Here is an 18,900-nt window from a genome sequence, read left to right on the forward strand (position 1 = left end):
AGTACATAATTTTCTTTAGGAATGTAGTAATGTGAAAGTGAAAGTCAAAAATATAAATAGTAAAGTACAGATACCCCAAAAAACTACTTAAGTAGTACTTTAAAGTATTTTTACTTAACTGAGTTAGGCGTTATATGTCAGACTCTCTTATTCCACTTTGCCCAACATGTTATACACCAGAGGTTGTAAATATACCCTTTTTAAAGTGATATAACTAGTATCATTATTACAGTGCCTTAAATAAGCAAACACGTTTGGTGTTCGCCAAAGGCATGTGGGAGACTGCCCAAACATATGGAAGAAGGTACTCTGGTCAGATGAGACTAAAATTGAGCCTTTTGGCCATCAAGGAAAATTATAGTTCTGGCCCAAACCCAACACCTCTCATCACCCCGAGAACACCATCATGCCATTTTTCATCGGCAGGGAATGGGAAACTAGTCAGAATTGAGGGAATGATGGATGGCACTAAATACAGGGACATTCTTGAGGGGAAACCTGTTTCAGTCTTCCAAAGATTGGAGATTGGGATAGAGGTTCACCTTCCAGCAGGACAATGACCCTAAGCATACTGCTAAAGCAACACTCTAATGATTTAAGGGGAAACATTTAAATGTCTTGGAATGGCCTAGTCTAAGCCCAGACCTCAATCCAATTGAGAATCTGTAGTATGATTTAAAGATTGCTGTACACCAGCGGAACCCATCCAACTTGAAGGAGCTGGAGCAGTTTTGCCTTGAAGAATGGGCAAAAATCCCAGTGGCTAGATGTGCCAAGCTTTTAGAGACATACCCCGAGAGACTTGCAGCTGTAATTGCTGCAAAAGGTGGCTCTACAAAGTATTGACTTTGGGGGGGGGTGAATAGTTATGCACGCTCAAGTTTTCTGTTTTTGTCGTATTTCTTGTTTGTTTCACAATAAAACATATCTTCAAAGTGGTAGGTATGTTGTGTAAATCAAATGATACAACCCCCCCAAAAAATAAATTTTAATTCCAGGTTGTTATGCAACAAAATAGGAAAAATGCCACGGAGGGTGAATACTTTCGCAAGCCACTGTATAGGGCTGTGAAACCCATACCCGAATGGCCTCAGACTGACCATTTCTCACTGGAAATTGCTGCTGACATTGGACAGCCCTGTCCATTTATTTATAGTAGTGTGTTGATTAATTATTGCTTTCTTCAGTGGAAATACAGAATATGTATAAAATAAAATTCAAAATATACCAAAGCTAAATCAAGCAGAGATTTATGACTATTTAATCATGTTAATCATTACTGAAACATGCAAACTGCAAACATTTAACCAGTTAAAGATAATGAATACAGGCTGAATCCCATCCGGCTGTGATTGGGAGTCCCATAGGGTGCCGCACAATTGGCCCAGCATCGTCCAGATTTGGCCGGGGTAGGCCGTCATTGTAATTAAGAATTTTTCTTAACTGACTTGCCTAGTTAAATAAAAAATAAAAAAACATGACAACTATGTACAAATATGTTATTAAAAATAATTAATACAAAAGTCAAGAGTTTGCTACAACATCAGTACAAACAAAGTGAGTGTGTGTATATGTGTGTAGGTGTTTGTGTGTGTATATTATGGTGTGTATTATAATTTCCCATCATAAAAATGTATCCCCGTTCCCTAATAAAATACCTTCATTGTACCACAAAAAAACAAACTGGCAACCCTCATAAAATTAGAAATAGCCTTGTATGAAATGCATTATGAAAGAAAATTGGGTAATGTAGGCTCCACGAAATTTGAAATGCATTATGAAGAAAATCGTGTAGGCCTACTGTTGCCAACACGAAAAAAGGGCCTCTCTGACTACTAGTTCACCAGCATCCCAAAGTATTAAGCGAAAACAAGAATATAAAATAGCATTGGCATTAATAAAACAAAAAAACAACTTGTAGCTACTATTATATTTTGATTATTACGTTGACAACCTGGTTGATTAACAATATTGGGTTGTTAACATGTTTTTTTTAATATATATATAAATAAATGTGGGACACCATTGCCCATCATGCATTGCTCTAACAGCTTTCAAAAGATTGTTCCGAAATTTGCCCCCCCCCAAATGATTTCCCTATGAATGAAGTCACACAAAAATGTGTGTATTTTCCTACGAATTAAGACTTACACATTTTTTTGTCTTTTCACACGAATTAAGCCACACAAAAACACACAAAATCTGCTGAAATACTTTGTCATGATGTGGCCCATTTTTATGGGTGTAGATCGTGGCTTCCCCCTCTCTCACTCTCTCCTACAACCAGGTTCTATTATATCAGGTCATAAATTCCTGGCGGAGACTCTCTCCCCCTTTTCATGCAGAGAGAGAGACCACAGAGTGAACAAAGGATTTCACGTGGCCAAACTCCTAAATCCCCAGAATGGGAAAATTAAACTATATGTCCACTTGTGAGAATGTGGGAAGGGTCCGTGGACACTTAAGGGACAGTTATGTTGAATGTGTTTCATTTGGTGACCTCACGAAGGACAGGAAACACACAAAACTATATCTATGAATGTGTACATTTCTCAATTATGATGTTTGCATCTAATTCTTGTATAAAATGAATGAGTAAAGATTAAACAATTTGAAAAATGATGTAATGTGACGTTAAACCTTTAATATGAGAGAATTGTATTCCCTTTAAAGTTTAACTAAGTCATTGGCCCATCCCAGTGAGCACAGACATGATCAGGCATCATTGAACAGTCCTCTTCTACTGTTACGAATAAAAGCCCCTCCTAAGAAAATCCTCTTCAGACTAAGCAAACCCACAACGTGAGCTGTGATTGCGAATAGTTAAGACCACAAAAACCTCAGTGTAAGCTAAGGTTGCAATGGTTGTTGAATTCCTAACCATACCACGTGGAGCATTGGCTACACGGGTGGAAATGGTTTAACTCTGAGACTATTGATCCCTACAGATTAAGAGCAAATCTTGGATACTAATTACTAGTCTGCAGCTGGAAATTATGTAAACCTGTGATGCGAATACCGACAACCGCCTAAACATCTATACTATGCAAACTTTTCTGAATGGTACTCTGAAGTATCCTTTCTAACCATGAAAGACTTTGATCTTCAAGGAAACAGAAAGAGAGAGCGACTCGGATGAACTCTCCAGCAGACGGACCGGATTCCAACAGAGAAGACAACAATGACATACACCATAAATATGTACTTCAATTATTCTCGAATGAGCGGCCATTCATGTGCGAAGGATTAGCATTTCAATGTATCTAATTATAGACTGTGTAATGAATCCATTTTGTCTTTCCCGCTCTTTCTCAGTCCACACCCCCTTCCCTTTACCCACCAAGCCGCCATATTGGTTTAGCCCACTAGGGAATATTCCCTATCATTGTTGGTAACCAATATCTACTGTTTGTTTGTTTATGCATTTCTGTGATTATTTAGTTAGTTAGTAAATAAATGATTAGGCCAATTGGTGTATGGATGATTTATAGTAAAGGCTGGTGTAACGGTTCTCGTCTGGTGAAGGAGAAGAGGACCAAAATGCAGCGTGGTAAGTGTTCGTCATAATTTAATTGAAAACAGAACACTACACAAAATAACAACGAGGAGAAAACGAAACAGTTCTGCAAGGTGAACAGACACTACACAGAAAATATAACAACATAGAAAAAAGAACATAGACTACCCACCCCAACTCACGCCCTGACCAACCTAACACAAAGACATAAAAAAGAAACTAAGGTCAGAACGTGACAGCTGGGTTCGTGCAGATAACCAATAATTTATGACGTTCAGATGAGACTGACGTGAGGTAAAGAATAATTCCTTAATAGAAGACTAATTGATCAGATATTAAAATATCTGAAGAGTTATATTCTGAAGATTCTAACTTTGTAATCTGAAGAATGTCCGTGTTGCCCCGACTTCCGAGTTAATTACATTTACATGATTAGTTTAATCACATAATAATAATGACAGAGAATTGATTTGAGAAAATAACAGTCTTCACCTTTAATGATGCCAAAGGCACGACAACGTTTTGTATATATTTGCACAAATCAAGTGTGTGATTGTGTTGAACTGGGAAGAGGTAGAGTGGTGGGGGGAGAGGAGAGTGGTGGAAGGAGAGAGGAGAGTGGTGGAAGGAGAGAGGAGAGTGGTAGAAGGAGAGAGGAAAGTGATGGAGGGAGAGGAGAGGAGAGTGGTGGAGGGAGAGGAGAGGAGAGTGGGGAAGGGAGAGGAGAGTGGTGGAGGGTGAGAGGAGTGGTGGGGGAGAGGAGAGTAGTAGGGAGAGAGGAGAGTGGTGGAAGGAGAAAGAAGAGAGAAGAGTAATGGAAGGAGAGGAGAGTAGTAGAGGAGAGTGGTGGAAGGAGAGGAGAGGGGTGGAGGGTGAGGAGAGGGGTGGAGGGAGAGGAGAGTAGTAGGGGGAGAAGAGAGTGGTGGAAAAAGAGGAGAGGAGAGTGATGGAGGAGAGGAGAGTGGTGGAGGGAGATGAGAGTGGTGGAGGGTGAGAAGATTGGTGTGGGGAGAGGAGAGTAGTAGGGGGAGAGGAGAGTGGTGGAAAAAGAGGAGAGGAGAGTGGTGGAAGGAGAGGAGAGGGGTGGAGGGTGAGAAGAGTGGTGGAGGGAGAGGAGAGTAGTAGGGGGAGAGGAGAGTTGTGGAAGGAGAGAGGAGAGTGATGGAGGAGAGGAGAGTGATGGAGGAGAGGAGAGGGGTGGGGGAGAGGAGAGGAGAATAGTAGGAGGAGATGAGTGGTGGAAGGAGAGAGGAGAGTGATGAGGAGAGGAGAGGAGGGTGGTGGAGGGAGAGGAGAGTGGTGGGGGAGAGGAGAGGGATGGAAGGGGAGGAGAGTGGTCAAGGGAGAGGAGAGTGGCGGAGGGAGAGGAGAGTGGTGGAGGGAGAGGAAAGTGGTGGGGTGAGAGGAAAGTAGTGGAGGGAGAGGAGAGCGGTGGAGGGAGAGGAGAGTGGTGGAGGGTGTGAAGAGTGGTGGAGGGAGAGAAGAGTGGTGGGGGGAAAGGAGAGTAGTGGAGGGAGAGGAGAGGAGAGCGGTGGAGGGAGAGGAGTGTGGTGGAGGGAGAGGAGAGTGGTGGAGGGAGTGGAGAGTGGTCAAGGGAGAGGAGAGTGGTGGAGGGAGAGGAGAGTGGTCAAGGGAGAGGAGAGTGGTGGTGGGAGAGGAGAGTGGTGGTGGGAGAGGAGAGTGGTGGAGGGAGAGGAGAGTGGTGGAGGGAGAGGAGAGTGGTGGAAGGAGAGGAGAGAGTGATGGAGGAGAGGAGAGTGGTGGAGGGTGAGAAGAGTGGTGGGGGGAGAGGAGAGTAGTAGGGGGAGAGGAGAGTGGTGGAAGGAGAGGAGAGGGGTGGAGGGTGAGAAGAGTGGTGGAGGGAGAGGAGAGTAGTAGGGGGAGAGGAGAGTGGTGGAAGGAGAGAGGAGAGTGATGGAGGAGAGGAGAGTAGTAGGAGGAGAGGAGAGTGGTGGGGGAGAGGAGAATAGTAGGGGAAGAGGAGTGGTGGAAGGAAAGAGTAGAGTGATGGAGGAGAGGAGAGGGGTGGAGGGAGAGAAGAGTGGTGGGGGAGAGGAGAGTAGTGGAGGGAGAGGAGAGTGATGGCGGGAGAGGAGAGTGGTGGAGGGAGAGGAGAGTGGTCAAGGGAGAGGAGAGTGGTGGAGGGGGAGGAGAGTAGTGGAGGGAGAGGAGAGTGGTGGAAGGAGAGGAGAGTGGTCAAGGGAGAGGAGAGTGGTGGAGGGGGAGGAGAGTGGTGGAGGGGGAGGAGAGTGGTGGAGGGGGAGGAGAGTAGTGGAGGGAGAGGAGAGTGGTGGAGGGAAAGGAGAGTGGTCAAGGGAGAGGAAAGTGGTGGAGGGAGAGGAGAGTGGTCAAGGGAGAGGAGAGTGGTGGAGGGGGAGGAGAGTAGTGGAGGGAGAGGAGAGTGGTGGAGGGAAAGGAGAGTGGTCAAGGGAGAGGAGAGTGGTGGAGGGAGAGGAGAGTGGTCAAGGGAGAGGAGAGTGGTGGAGGGGGAGGAGAGTAGTGGAGGGAGAGGAGAGTGGTGGAGGGAGAGGAGAGTGGTCAAGGGAGAGGGGAGTGGTGGAGGGAGAGGAGAGTGGTCAAGGGAGAGTTGAGTGGTCAAGGAAGAGGAGAGGAGAGTGGTGAAAGGAGAGGCGACAGGAGGAAAAAAGATAAGAAGATGAAACACATGCATGGGTGGGGAACTGACCATCCCCACCTCTCCCCTTGCTAACTTCATGTGGACCAGCTTGTTTGGTGTATACATGGAGGGAGAAAGAGAGAGAGAAAGAGAGAGAGAGAGAGAGAGAGAGAGAGAGAAAGAGAGAGAGCGCAGTGAGTAAATGGACAGGTATGCTACATTACATGATGATTCCTCTAGCATGAGTAATAGCCAGGACCATGACTAACACTGCCATTGAACAGTCCACAAAATAATGCTTAGCTGTGACTAATGCTAAGCTGTGGTATAAGGTAGCCCATAAAAGAGATGGAAGTGAGTTGAATTACAGTGATTATGATGATAATAATAATCAAGCGATTCTGATGTGATACAGGACTTGTGGATTTCCAGGTTAGGAGGAGGGGTACAAGAGGCGATCAGTATTTCAGCTTATACCGCCTTCTTGTTATTTGTCTCTACTTTGAATATTACAACATCAGGTGTAAGAGTAATGGGCGATTCCCAAAATATCTTTGGTATCTCAGCTTGTTTTGGCATAGTAAATTTATTGGGAGGACGGATGTTAAACATGTTTTCTACATTTGTATCACAAACACATTTTTTGAAAATCATAATGAAATTGGCAATTTTAGGCCCTCTAAGCTCAAGACCAATATGTTGTCTGTATCATGTACAGTTCACAGATCATAGGGTCTTACAGGAGGCATGTATAGGTCTAAAAAGGGCCTGAAATGGCCACTTTCATCATGATTTTCTAAAAATGGTTTGTGATACAAATGTAAAAAGCATTTCAAACATCCTTCCTCCCAAATAAGTTTTTATGTGAGAATTGCCAGAACAATCTGAGAAGAACCAAAAATATTTTCTGCTCCCGCTGGCATGGAATCACCCTAAAATGGTTTTACAGGATGTACTGCAACACAACGTATGGTTACTTGACTTATGTCAGTGTTTCTTACTGTCTCACTGTTATCTGCAGAAACTCAATGATGTTTCATGCCTTCAGGCTTGTAAATCATACCTGACACGTAGTACAGAAATGCTCCTGATATGCACCATTTTGTCTGTGTACTTTATGCTCTTTTGTCAATGTAGTTACTCAGACTTAGAATGTGTGTGGTCTGTGTTCCAATTTACAAGTGCTTCAAAGTCAGTACTGACTAAACAACCTCAGGGAGACTCCCATTCACTGAAGAGGCTAACTTTTGTGAATGACAATGGCATCTCTTTTTCGCTCTCTCTTTCCTCCCTCTAACCACCTCAGCCCAGCTGCAAGTCAGGTTGAGAAGTACTACAGTGGTTGGGTTCATCTCAGGAACAGGGAATTGTGTGAAGCTACAAGTTCATGTTCATGTCCAGCAGATAGGTGAGAAGAGAGATGGAAGAGGAACTCTCTCTCTCTCGCTCGCACGCACGCACACACACACACACAAGTACGAAAACGCCATTGCCTGCTTAAAGCTTACCTGCAACCCAGGAACGTGCTGTCTTGAGCGAGCATCTTGGAGCTGCTTCTTACGCCACTGTATCACCTATCCATCATTACACGTACCTCAGAGGGCAGGAGAGTGCATGTGAGGGAGAGAGAGACAGAAAGAGAGAGAGAGAGAAGAAGGGTGCATGTTCAGGGGGAGAGAATGTGTTTAAGTGTGTGTGTATCCAAGAAATATCAGATAAAGATCTCCTATATTGTGTGACGCTTCATTGATCTCAATGCAACCTGAGATAGCCTCCACATCAGGATGAAGTGGAAGTGCTCGGTGAATTCTGGAAATGTATCTCAGATGAAAGTCAACATGAAAGGATTACAGTCACTCACATAGAAGCTTCTGACATTTTTCTAAGACCACAGCCCACTGGTTGAATCAATGTTGTTTCCACGTCATTTCAAACCAAAAAAATCTATCTCATGATGTTGAATTATCGTGGAAAACTGATTGAATTTGAAAAACGTCAGCAACGTAAGGGAATTTTATCTTTTTTCCACACAACTTTTAACTTAAATCCAATGACCTGGTGAATTTGATAACTCAAAGTGAAGTTGACAACTCACCCAAATGTAAATCAAAACTAAATGTTGAACTGACGTCTGTTCCCATTGGGAGGCTTGTTCTTTGGTTGGTCTGTTGCCATCGGTCTATTGCCATCGGTCTATTGCCATCGGTCTGTTGCCATCGGTCTATTGCCATCGGTCTGTTGCCATCGGTCTATTGCCATCGGTCTATTGCCATCGGTCTATTGCCATCGGTCTGTTGCCATCGGTCTGTTGCCATCGGTCTGTTGCCATCGGTCTATTGCCATCGGTCTGTTGCCATCGGTCTATTGCCATCGGTCTATTGCCATCGGTCTATTGCTATCGGTCTGTTGCCATCGGTCTGTTGCCATCGGTCTATTGCCATCGGTCTATTGCCATCGGTCTGTTGCCATCGGTTTATTGTCATCGGTCTATTGCCATCGGTCTATTGCCATCGGTCTATTGCTATCGGTCTGTTGCCATCGGTCTGTTGCCATCGGTCTATTGCCATCGGTCTATTGCCATCAGTCTATTGCCATAGTCTCTAACATTTCAGCATCTCTGCTTAACGAGCAGCTCTGAATAATATACTATTTTAGAAAGTTGATATTTATTGCCCATGCTCGCCCATTTATAATTGGCATAGTGGATGTGCATAGTGGACCTTGATGTTTGATTTGATTGTTTCATGGCATCTTAACAGATTTTCTGGCTGTGTTTGCAGGTGCTTGTGAAACCCCCATTCACCTGAGTCCCAGGTGTGCGTGTGATCCACTGCACAAAGTTATGTAACCTAGCTATGTGTACTGAGAGAGGAAGACTCAGTGAAAATACTTGTGAACGTCGCAGCAGCACTCACAGACTTTAATTACATCCTCTAGTGTCTTTGTCACTGGGTCTTTTATGAGCACAGCAGGTTTGTGTTGTCACTACTACTATTATTATTCAGTATGGAGTGGTATAGCTTCTTCTTTATGAGTGTACTGTATCTTCTTAGACTCCCTACTCCTCCTTCCCTCCTTCCCCCCTCTTTCACAGGAGGTTGGTAGCACCTTAATTGGGGAGGATGGGCACGTGGTAATGGCTGGAGCGGAATGGGTGGAAAGGTATCAACAACATCAAACGTGGTTTCCATGTGTTTGCTGCCATTCCATTCACTCCGTTCCAGCTATTATTATGAGCCGTTCTCCCCTCAGCAGCCTCCACTGACCTCTGTCAATCGTTATGTCAACCCCTCTATGAAAAAGCCAAATGCCACAGATCCCACCAACATCTTGAAACAAAACGTTTCTCTGTTGCAAAACCATTAAACATTTGACAGCTCTTCAGTTTGATGAGTGTGTGTTTATTGACTTTTTTTGTCAGTAGGGAAGTGAAGTTCGCAGATCAAAATGGTGAGGAAATGTCCCAATGTCCCCAGGGGGTTTAGTTATATCAAAGAGAGACTAGATGAAACGCCACCAGAGGCTGTTCTCCTGCCAACATTTCCATGATGGATAATAAATCAAAATGCCTTTCAACTGTCTCTCAATAATTTTTATGTGAGCTTTGCTGTTCTCCCTGAGCCTGATCCCCACCTCACCTCCAGTCTCCATGCACCTGCTGATAGACGTCACACTCCAAACACACAGAGAGGAAAACAGATTTACCAACGAGCTTCAATAGAGGACCGAATACACACACTGTTGTTGGAGGCCCTGTTTTCCCCAGATCAAAATGTCACCTTGTTGGAGGCCCTGTTTTCCCCAGATCAAAATGTCACCTTGTTGGAGGCCCTGTTTTCCCAGATCAAAATGTCACCTTGTTGGGGGCCCTGTTTTCCCAGATCAAAATGTCACCTTGTTGGAGGCCCTGTTTTCTCAGATCAAAATGTCACCTTGTTGGAGGCCCTGTTTTCCCAGATCAAAATGTCACCTTGTTGGAGGCCCTGTTTTCCCCAGATCAAAATGTCACCTTGTGTCACGACTCCGACCGTGGCAGGCTCCCCTTCCCGTTCGGGTGGCGCTCGGCGGTCGTTGTCACCGGCCTATTAGCTGCCACTGATTCTTTTCTCCCCCTCCTTATGTGTTTATTGGTTACACCTGTTTTGTGTCTGTAATTAGTTGGGCTTTATTAGTCAGCCAGCCCGCCCGTTTCTTTGTGCGGGATTGTTTATTGTAAGCCTGGTGGTTTGTTACAGACAGACGTGTTTGTGTATGTTCGTATATTTAGTGCTGGACTGTTTTCGTTCCCCGTGTCTGGGGCAGTTTATTTTGAGCACCCAGTGTTGAGTGGGGTGGCCGAGGTTCATCGTGTTGCATTAAAAGAACATTCTATCGAACTCTCTGTTTTCCTGCGCCTGACTTCACACTCCGACACCCAGTACCTTACACCTTGTTGGAGGCCCTGTTTTCCCAGATCAAAATGTCACCTTGTTGTTTTCCCCAGATCAAAATGTCACCTTGTTGGAGGCCCTGTTTTCCCCAGATCAAAATGTCACCTTGTTGGAGGCCCTGTTTTTCCCAGACCAAAATGTCAGCCTGGGCTGCTGTACTGTTTGAACAGGGCGACTGAACGGAGAGACACTCAAAATGCCTGCCACTCAGCCCTCGGCCATAATTCAATTACACTGAGCGGGGCCCGGCAGTGGGAGCCAAGGGGATAATACACACATCCAGCTCCACTTAAACACCCCTGGCCTGCACGACTCATTATGACCCATTCTGTTGGAGCATGAACACACACAAACACACAGACCCACGCGCACGCGCACAAACACACACAGAGAACAGGGGCAACTGGGAATGGCACCAGTTGCATTATAAAACGTATTCAGTATAATGAGGGGCCCTGTGACGGTATGACTGCATCAAGAGCCTGGAAACACCATGAACTTGGCTAACCTCATTTAGTGGCATAGATAGTGGTTCTCAGGCATGTCACCACTGCATGTCATTCACCTGACTGTGGCTTGGCCCCAAAATAACTTCCATTTTATATGACAGGTGCTGAAATTGTGTGATCTCTTTTGACAATATGGGAGAGTGGGGTAAGTTGAGTCATTTTTTACATTCAGCATCACGCTGTCAATGGAAATATAGTATTATTTGGCTGCTTATACACAGACAGCCCAATTCTGATATTTTTTCCACTAATTGGTCTTTTGACCAATCACATTAAATCTTTTTCAGAGCTTATCTGATTGGTCAAAAGTGAAAAAATATCAGAATTGGGTAAGAACAGGGTAAGTTAAGACACATTTCTGTACTAAATTAAATATTACTGCTACCTTTTTAAAATCATGGTTAAACACTTTTAACATAGGCCAGGCCCTGTTGTTGTTGCATATCCCAGTGATAATGCCTTGCATTATGACTGGGAAGAAAACACTTACATTTACTCAACCTGCCATTGGCTCAACCATTAGCTCAACTTACCCCATGACCATCAGCTCAACTTACCCCATGGCCATCAGCTCAACTTACCCCATGACCATCAGCTCAACTTACCCCAAGACCATCAGCTCAACTTACCCCATGACCATCAGCTCAACTTACCCCATGACCATCAGCTCAACTTACCCCAAGACCATCAGCTCAACTTACCCCAAGACCATCAGCTCAACTTACCCCAAGACCATCAGCTCAACTTACCCCATGACCATCAGCTCAACTTACCCCATGACCATCAGCTCAACTTACCCCATGACCATCAGCTCAACTTACCCCATGACCATCAGCTCAACTTACCCCAAGACCATCAGCTCAACTTACCCCATGACCATCAGCTCAACTTATCCCATGACCATCAGCTCAACGTACCCCATGACCATCAGCTCAACTTACCCCATGACCATCAGCTCAACTTACCCCAAGACCATCAGCTCAACTTACCCCATGACCATCAGCTCAACTTACCCCATGACCATCAGCTCAACTTACCCCATGACCATCAGCTCAACTTACCCCATGACCATCAGCTCAACTTACCCCAAGACCATCAGCTCAACTTACCCCATGACCATCAGCTCAACTTATCCCATGACCATCAGCTCAACGTACCCCATGACCATCAGCTCAACTTACCCCATGACCATCAGCTCAACTTACCCCATGACCATCAGCTCAACTTACCCCAAGACCATCAGCTCAACTTACCCCATGACCATCAGCTCAACTTACCCCAAGACCATCAGCTCAACTTACCCCAAGACCATCAGCTCAACTTACCCCAAGACCATCAGCTCAACTTACCCCATGACCATCAGCTCAACTTACCCCATGACCATCAGCTCAACTTACCCCAAGACCATCAGCTCAACTTACCCCATGACCATCAGCTCAACTTACCCCAAGACCATCAGCTCAACTTACCCCATGACCATCAGCTCAACTTACCCCATGACCATCAGCTCAACTTACCCCATGACCATCAGCTCAACTTACCCCATGACCATCAGCTCAACTTACCCCATGACCATCAGCTCAACTTACCCCATGACCATCAGCTCAACTTACCCCATGGCCATCAGCTCAACTTACCCCATGACCATCAGCTCAACGTACCCCATGACCATCAGCTCAACTTACCCCATGACCATCAGCTCAACGTACCCCATGACCATCAGCTCAACTTACCCCATGACCATCAGCTCAACTTACCCCATGACCATCAGCTCAACTTACCCCAAGACCATCAGCTCAACTTACCCCATGACCATCAGCTCAACTTACCCCAAGACCATCAGCTCAACTTACCCCAAGACCATCAGCTCAACTTACCCCAAGACCATCAGCTCAACTTACCCCATGACCATCAGCTCAACTTACCCCATGACCATCAGCTCAACTTACCCCAAGACCATCAGCTCAACTTACCCCATGACCATCAGCTCAACTTACCCCATGACCATCAGCTCAACTTACCCCAAGACCATCAGCTCAACTTACCCCATGACCATCAGCTCAACTTACCCCATGACCATCAGCTCAACTTACCCCAAGACCATCAGCTCAACTTACCCCAAGACCATCAGCTCAACTTACCCTATGACCATCAGCTCAACTTACCCCATGACCATCAGCTCAACTTACCCCATGACCATCAGCTCAACTTACCCCAAGACCATCAGCTCAACTTACCCCAAGACCATCAGCTCAACTTACCCCATGACCATCAGCTCAACTTACCCCAAGTCAAAGTTTTTTACTTTATTTGCCCATTCCTCTACAAGGATGCACTTTCATGCTAGTTTTAGGTCCTCATATAGAAGCTGATAGAGAGCCTTACGGATGCATAGAACAATTTTAAATGATCTACTTTGGTTGAAATACAAGCATTGTGAAACCTCTAACACAATAAATTAATTTGACTGGGTGACAATCTGTTTTTTGGACCTAACTTTCTTACCACTTTTTGCATGTGGTTTCTTCCTTCACAGACTCCATGAAATGATGACCTCTTCCTAAATATTTGGTCAAACGTCTCCTAGAAACCAGGGTGGGTCGACTTCCCTCTTTGGCTCAACTTATCCCTCTCTCCCCTACATGTTACAACTTGTGTTTGCTATATTGAATGTCAGGACAGTAAGGGGATACTCATCAAAGTGCTTATTTATATTAGACTACAGTACCACTATTTAACCCATGGAAGTTGTCCTCTTATTTAGCCGACACAGGAAAACACTTGACTCATTAGACAGAGCCATTGTGCAGATGCATGATTTTAAAGCTTAGTGTGAGAACACAATCAATTTCTAAACTTGGCAAAAGTCAAATTAGTGCATTTATGTAAAGGACGAAGTGTAGAGGCCTAGGCTACTGCAGATCAGCAACAGCTGTGTAATATAATATGAAATGGACAACTTGTGTGATGTTGACCTTTTGTTCGTGGAGACTACTTGTTTGATATGTCAAGGCTAATTCTTTCACTAATACGGTGTGTTTGTTTTTCACAATTAGACATAACCTGTCTACTTCATGACAGTGTTTAGTGTTACATAACCTGGGCTAGGCTATTCATGAAAAATTCATTTATTCAAAAATATATCACAAGTAGGCCTATGCCTGTGCTTCAGAATCTAGTCCAGAGGCATATGGACCACAGCAGCATATGTTCAACATGGTGACTGCACAAAGAGCAACAACAGCGCAGTGAAGGACAGCCTATTATTACCTGTCACGATCAGTAGGTTGTTTGCGGGCCCATGAGAAGGTGGGAAGAAAAAAGAAAGTCGTAAAAATGCCGCCGCCAAAGGCCAGGTTGAGAGGTCGTAGGGAATGAAATGATAAAGCAGTTGTCCTCACGCAAGCCAAGCAATTTCGGAACCAGAGGCAACACACTTTTCCTAAAAACTGAGATGCCCCAGACCTGTCCGGCCGGTTCCTGGTTCTTGGCTGCAAATGTGCATGCGAACAGCTTGTAAATGACAGAGGAAGCCGAGGTGTAGAGAAGAAGGGCCCGGGGCTAGGGGAGTTTACACAACACCTTAACATTTATCCGCCCTCTCTGATTTTTCTATCCGACCTAACATAACGATGGCAATAAAGCGCAACCTTCCTGAGAAAATATTCAAAGGTTCTTGGCCCTGATCCCTTTTTCACATAGCCTACACCCTTGATAGATTAGATATATTCTGTTGCTGCTATTGTGCTTTTGACAAGAGTAACTGGCGTGCAGAATTAAAGATTGAATTGCAAATGCATAATTTAGCATACATTGTATATAATGCATGTAGGCCTACAATCATGTTTTTGTCACCCTATAATAATTATTCTTATCCCTATAATTTTTTCAGATGAATTCTGATTACCTCTGCTGTCAATTTGTAAGGCCTGCTGCATGGGTATAGTCATAGGCCCACAATGTCCTCAGTTTGGGGTCATACAGCAGTTTATTTCATGAAGTAATAAGTAGCCTACTGTGTTATAAAAAGACAGACATATAGGCAGACAAGGCCGATCCATTAACCAACTTCAACATCTGTCTCCATCCAACACAACCTAATTATCATGAAACATTGTCCTTATTCAAACTTAAAATTTTACTTCCTGTGTCATTGTCAAGTCAACTGTTGCGTAGCCATTCACAGACAGCGAATGATGACAGATGACCAAGGTGACATAGACTTACATGTAGTGTGTACAGGTATAACAGACCCTTGACTCATTCACTAAACCTGTACAGGTAGGTCTCAGGCTTACAGTCCCTTCAATAGAGCTACAGTAGTACTATTGGAAGGGGTGTGGCAAGAGGAGGAGGGATTCAGCTTCAGAGAGCGAGCTGTGCTGTTTTCAGCCGGAGGCATGTATCTCAGATTTAAGAATGAGTTAGCGTGTCAAGATAGCGTGTCTCGCTACAGACCACGCCTGCACCTGTCAGGTGTTCAGTGGCATGCCTATGTTTCGTGCGGGAACTCTTGTGTGTACTGTGTGTGCGTGAGAGAGAGCATGTCTGTCTGTGTGTGCTTGTGTGTACTCTCTCTCTCATTTGCTGCACGCAGCTGCATACCCAAGCAGTTATGGACACCTGTGATTTACTTTCAGATGTAGGATCTTAATTTGATCACCTTGTTGCAGGAGAACTTTCCTGTAATGGTGGAAATATCAAACTTGCAGTGAATTTGAGATTCAAAAAGGCATCTGAAGTTTGTAATTTCTACGAAAAATGTACCAACCTCTAAAAAAATGTCCATTAATTATAATCCACATAATAATTCACATTTCCTGCTGTAGCAAACTAGCTCAAATTAAGATCCAACATCTGTAATGCCTCCAATGGCTGTGCAGCCCTGGAAACACCTAAATATTGACAGAGTCATGTAGCACCTCAGTGGCTGAGCCGCGCTGAGGAGCTCTCTTCTTCCTCTATACCTCTACACACAGGTTGGGGCTGGTTATGTAAACAACACAGAGAGGAAGAGCAGGTTTAGTGTTTAGTATCATCTCAGAGCATCTCTCTCCCCTACCTGAGACACACAGGGGAAGTGTTGATACACGGGGCAGACAGACCAAGACTAAGGTCATTATAACAGACTTTGACTTTGGACATTTCTCTTCCTCATCTCTAACCACTCATTAGCAAGGGTTAGATCTGTGGACAGATGAAAGATGGCCGGTAGTTATATTTGCTCTCTGCCGCTACGGCTTTCATTCACATTGGCAACAACACAATACTCAGGGCCAGGGTTTTGTACTGACCACATGAACCAACCTGGTCTCGGAGCATTTCATATTATTCTGTACGTAAATCCGAGACACTCCATTTAGTATGATATGTTACATTTTGCATGGTATGTATTAATTTGTGAATGTCCATCATCCATTTGTAGGATATGTTATGAATTACTTTGTTGTGGCTAATGTTAGCTAGGTGGCTAGGTGGCTAATGTTAATGTCAGCTAGCTGGCATTGTTAGGGTTAGGGGAAGGGTTAGCTAATGTGCTAAGTAGTTGAAAAGTTGCTAAAAAGTAGTAAGTAGTTGAAAAGTTGCTAATTAGCTAAAATGCTAAAATTGTCAGTGATGAGATTCAAACACGCAACCTTTGGGTTCCTAGATGTTCACGTAATAAGCCTACCTATCTACCCTGACCAACCACCCTCCTTTTGTTTTTACCTCCTTTCGTTTTTACCTTAAGTAACCATACCAAATGTATCTTATCATACTAATTTGAGTGTTCCGGATTTATGTTAACTAGGGCGGCATGAACTGAACAGGGAAACTCTGGACTCTGAGTTGAACTGGGCTGCTTAGTGTTATGACCACTGACAACTTGCTGACATAAAAGCCGCTGGCATGCATTCAGTTAGCCCTTCTCCCTGGCTGAATACAGTTACTTTACCCATGGAGCACATCAAACAATGTCAGAAATCCAGACCTTTCGGGTAGCCAGCCCCACCTGCCAAGATATAAAAGTCCCTTGGATGATGTCAATGCAGAAATGACAGATGACAACAAGATAACCAGCATATTTGAGTTTCTCTTTTGAGGAATGAACAGAGAGGATGTTAGCTATGCTGTTGGAATGCCAGGTGCCGTGTCTATTCCTGACTACAAGGCCACTGTGGGAATATAATTAAATATAACACTTTCATAGACTTCTATCTATCTGGGTATGTCCAAACCTGCATCAGTGACCTCACTGCCTGGCCTGATGTCAGAGCCCTCTGCCTAGGCATGTGTTACGTGCCTTTGGTCAAACGCGCACACACGCACGGACGCGCACACACACACACACACACACACACACACACACACACACACACACACACACACACACACACACACACAGACAAGACGTGTGTCTGGGTGGGCATGGCGTGTCAGGGAGAGAATAACTCTCCTATCTGAGGCTACCTGGAGAGCATTTCTGGAACAGCTTTATCTGCCACATCTTGGTGCTGAACTGCAGCTGCCAGTGAATAGCTGAGTTAGGGTGGCAACAACCTCGCCCAGTAGTGCAACAATGGTGGAGGTGCCGCATTGAAATAAAACTTTCAACATATAATAAATAGAAATGTTATCATTCTAAATATTTGAAATATACAATTTCTCTAAAAGTCATTGACTTATGAGTGGTAGATGAAATGTATAGGAAGGAAAAGATCATTGTATAGTTAGTATACTGCAGACCTACGGAGAGAGAGAGAGGTAAGTACAGATTGTGGTACATCTTTCCTTTCTCGTCAGTATAATGACATTGTGCACAGTAGAGGGAACTTCTAAAGCCTAGACATAATGTTCATTAAACATCTCCTGTATATGGCAGCGGTAGGGTAGATAAGGGTTAGTACGGTATGCACTGCACATCTGAAGTGCACTTTGTTGACCCATTATAAACTCAGTTGAACTCCTCACTGCTGTCATCTACAGGCCAAAAGGGGGAAATACATTACAATTGCATGACAAGCAGTGAAGGAAATGAGATAATCTCTCACTCCCTCTCTCTTTTCTCTCTGACATAGTTCTTAAATTGTTTCATGTTGTTTTTCCTGATCTTTGTTGCCTAGCGACGTCTTTACTGTGAGCCATGGCTGCACGGCAGGGGGCGGAGCTGGTAGATGAGAGGCTTGGAGGCTTGTCACGCACGCGCGCATGCTCATGCGCACACACTCACACACATAGCCTTCCACCTGTGCTATCACCACCAGAGAGCTGACAAGTGTACAACGTGTCTGAATCAAAGAAACCAGAAAGGAGTCGGTGTTCTTTACCACAGAACAAACATGATGTGCAGGGGATTTTCCCAGGCTGAACAGAACATACTTTTAACTCATCCATGTGGACTCTCATCACAGGCTAAATTAGGGAACGAGTTGAGACTTGACAACACAGGGGGTCTGTAATTACCCATCCAGCTGTCTTTGCCAAAGCATTTGAACCCTGACCTCTGGTACTTACACCACTCATAATTACACTGAACCTCACTATGGTTCACCATCTTTACCTGCCAAGCCAGACACATCATGTGTTTTGTATTATGTACAAATGATTTACTCTGTGTCGTATAGTGGTGTTAGTAACACACAGCTCGTTAGGTGATGCTGAACCCCATCTGTGACTTAGCTCCTTCTGCTGGAGATGACACAGTACCTCTGGAGAAAGAATACCTGCAGAGACAACAAGTGCTAATAGACTTACTGAAAGGCAGGAAAGCAGACAGACAAACAAATTGTCTGGAGTTGTTCCCATGAGTGATTGTAACTGGCTGTAGTGTGTAGACCCTGAGGAATA

The sequence above is a fragment of the Salvelinus namaycush genome, chromosome 30 (assembly GCF_016432855.1).
Source record: "Salvelinus namaycush isolate Seneca chromosome 30, SaNama_1.0, whole genome shotgun sequence".
In the NCBI taxonomy this organism is placed as follows: Eukaryota; Metazoa; Chordata; class Actinopteri; order Salmoniformes; family Salmonidae; genus Salvelinus; species Salvelinus namaycush.